Source organism: Procambarus clarkii, unplaced genomic scaffold (assembly GCF_040958095.1).
Source record: "Procambarus clarkii isolate CNS0578487 unplaced genomic scaffold, FALCON_Pclarkii_2.0 HiC_scaffold_110, whole genome shotgun sequence".
In the NCBI taxonomy this organism is placed as follows: domain Eukaryota; kingdom Metazoa; phylum Arthropoda; class Malacostraca; order Decapoda; family Cambaridae; genus Procambarus; species Procambarus clarkii.
In genome coordinates this window covers 709,946-713,129 of record NW_027189143.1, presented here as the reverse complement: position 1 = coordinate 713,129, position 3,184 = coordinate 709,946, and the positions used below count along the sequence as shown (strand labels likewise).

At 51.7% G+C, this 3,184-nt stretch overlaps 2 non-coding genes across 2 annotated transcripts; both read left to right on the top strand.

Annotated features, from left to right (window-relative positions):
- Positions 1-345: 345 nt before the first annotated feature.
- Positions 346-2,215, top strand: LOC138360466 (small subunit ribosomal RNA). The gene has a single exon (XR_011226411.1). It is a non-coding gene; the product is annotated as a small subunit ribosomal RNA (ribosomal RNA).
- A 647-nt stretch (positions 2,216-2,862) lies between these two features.
- LOC138360454 (5.8S ribosomal RNA) lies at positions 2,863-3,024 on the top strand. The gene has a single exon (XR_011226400.1). It is a non-coding gene; the product is annotated as a 5.8S ribosomal RNA (ribosomal RNA).
- Positions 3,025-3,184: the final 160 nt, after the last annotated feature.

Genomic DNA, 3,184 nt, shown 5'->3' with positions numbered 1-3,184 from the left:
TAATAAGACTCGCGTCCCTACCAAAACGAAAAAGACACCACCACCACCTACTCACTTACTACTGCTCCTCCTCCTGTTTTTCCAGCTTGCCGTGTTGAATGACGACAATGACGAGCAGGAGTAATCTCGGCGGGGTAGTTATGATCGTTCGTCCACGCGGAGTAACTGCTCTCCTCCGCCTTCTGTTCGTCTAACGTATCGACATAACGCCATACTGTCGGGCTGCTAGAGAGTCCATAGTGAGATTTAACTTGCAAAGCAGGATTAAAACGCAAACCGAGGGGAGCGAGGGGTGTGTGTGTGTGTGTGTGTCTTGTGTACTATATATCAGTAGTACTGTTGAGCTACCTGGTTGATCCTGCCAGTAGTCATATGCTTGTCTCAAAGATTAAGCCATGCATGTGTAAGTACAAGCCGAGTTAAGGCGAAACCGCGAATGGCTCATTAAATCAGCTATGTTTCATTGGATCTGTAAACCCACTTACTTGGATAACTGTGGTAATTCTAGAGCTAATACATGCATCACGTCTCTGACCGCAAGGGAAGAGCGCTTTTATTAGTTCAAAACTGGTCGGGCCTCGGTCCGTTAACCCACCCGTGGTGAATCTGAATAACTTTTTTGCTGAGCGCACGGTCTCCGCACCGGCGCCGCATCCTTCAAGTGTCTGCCTTATCAGCTTTCGATTGTAGGTTATGCGCCTACAATGGCTATAACGGGTAACGGGGAATCAGGGTTCGATTCCGGAGAGGGAGCCTGAGAAACGGCTACCACATCTAAGGAAGGCAGCAGGCACGCAAATTACCCACTCCGGCACGGGAGGTAGTGACGAAAAATAACGATGCGAGACTCATCCGAGGCCTCGCAATCGGAATGAGTACACTTTAAATCCTTTAACGAGGATCTATTGGAGGGCAAGTCTGGTGCCAGCAGCCGCGGTAATTCCAGCTCCAATAGCGTATATTAAAGTTGTTGCGGTTAAAAAGCTCGTAGTTGGATCTCAGTTCCGGACTGACGGTACACCGCCTGGTGCTTACTGTCACGCTCCGAACAGCTAACTAGCCCCGCCGGCTCGCACGGGGTGCTCTTCATCGAGTGTCCCGAGTGGCCGGCACGTTTACTTTGAAAAATTAGAGTGCTCAGAGCAGGCTACTTTAATGGCCTGAATGTCTATGCATGGAATAATGGAATAGGACCTCGGTTCTATTTTGTTGGTTTTCGGAACCTGAGGTAATGACTAATAGGAACAGGCGGGGGCATTCGTACTGCGACGCTAGAGGTGAAATTCTTGGACCGTCGCAAGACGAACTACTGCGAAAGCATTTGCCAAGGATGTTTTCATTAATCAAGAACGAAAGTTAGAGGTTCGAAGGCGATCAGATACCGCCCTAGTTCTAACCATAAACGATGCCAACTAGCGATCCGCCGGCGTTATTCCCATGACCCGGCGGGCAGCTTCCGGGAAACCAAAGTCTTTGGGTTCCGGGGGAAGTATGGTTGCAAAGCTGAAACTTAAAGGAATTGACGGAAGGGCACCACCAGGAGTGGAGCCTGCGGCTTAATTTGACTCAACACGGGGAACCTCACCAGGCCCAGACACCGGAAGGATTGACAGATTGAGAGCTCTTTCTCGATTCGGTGGGTGGTGGTGCATGGCCGTTCTTAGTTGGTGGAGCGATTTGTCTGGTTAATTCCGATAACGAACGAGACTCTGGCCTATTAACTAGTCGACGGATCTCCAGCAATTGGTGTCCAGTTCGCAACTTCTTCTTAGAGGGATTAGCGGCAATTCTAGCCGCACGAGATTGAGCAATAACAGGTCTGTGATGCCCTTAGATGTTCTGGGCCGCACGCGCGCTACACTGAAGAGATCAACGTGTTCTCCCCCTCCGAGAGGAGCGGGTAACCCGTTCAATCCCCTTCATGATAGGGATTGGGGCTTGCAATTGTTTCCCATGAACGAGGAATTCCCAGTAAGTGCAAGTCATCAGCTTGCGCTGATTACGTCCCTGCCCTTTGTACACACCGCCCGTCGCTACTACCGATTGAATGATTTAGTGAGGCCTTCGGACTGGCGCTCTTGGATGTTCTACCCCTCGCGTCTCGGCGCAAGGGGTTCTCGCCTCGAGCTGACGGAAAGATGTCCAAACTTGATCATTTAGAGGAAGTAAAAGTCGTAACAAGGTTTCCGTAGGTGAACCTGCGGAAGGATCATTACAGTTTGTGACGCGAGAGCTGCAACCATCGGCTCGTCGTCGTCGTTCGAGTATTCTTCAATGCGAAGAAGGCAAGGGTAGCCTTGGGAGCCGCACCCAATTGCCGTGGGAAAGGAGAAAGCGGATAAACGGCGGGGAGATCAACACCCACTGTGAGACAATAACAGGTCTGTGATGTCGGACTGACATGACATGTCAGTCAGTCCGACCGGCGCAGGTCACAGTCCTAGCGCCGTATACTGCTTTAGAGTCATCTGTTGGGGCTCGCGACACCCGTCACCGACATCTTTCTTCCTTGTCCCCGGTCGCTCAGTGGCTTCCGGCACCCACACCATAGAGAGAAAGCAGCAGGCGAAGACGCTACTGCTCCTCTCGTTGACAGGGCCGGCGCCTGCTACTCTGGCGGCGTCTAGTGCTGGGTTTTCCTTGACACGCTTCCCAGTGGGCCCCTCCCTCCCCGCCTTCACTCTACTGTAAACGTAAATGTACGTGTGCGGCAGAGGAGGAAAAAGGGGAGAGAGAAAAAAAGCATTTTATGTGTCTTCTAACCAAAGTCGGGCTCTTACCAGCCCTATCAAACCCCCCATACATTACGTCCTCCTATGATGGAGTGATAGACGGCCGACAGGCCTTAATAAAAACATATACAACTCTTAACGGTGGATCACTTGGCTCGTGGGTCGATGAAGACCGCAGCTAACTGCGTGTCGGTATGTGAATCGCAAGAATACCAGATACATCGACAAGTCGAACGCACATTGCGGCGGCAGTCCTGATATGTGTACTGTCGCCACTCCTGCGCGAGGGTCGGAATAACATCCATCGGGCGAGTAGCTGTTGCGGCCTCCATATTCTGCTCTTTGGCAGGCTCAACGATGCGCTTTGGCCTGCTCTGGGGAACGACGCCCGCCACTGCCCCCCGAATGAGAAGGCAGGAGGCAAACCGGGAGTCCCCCTAATATTTGACAAA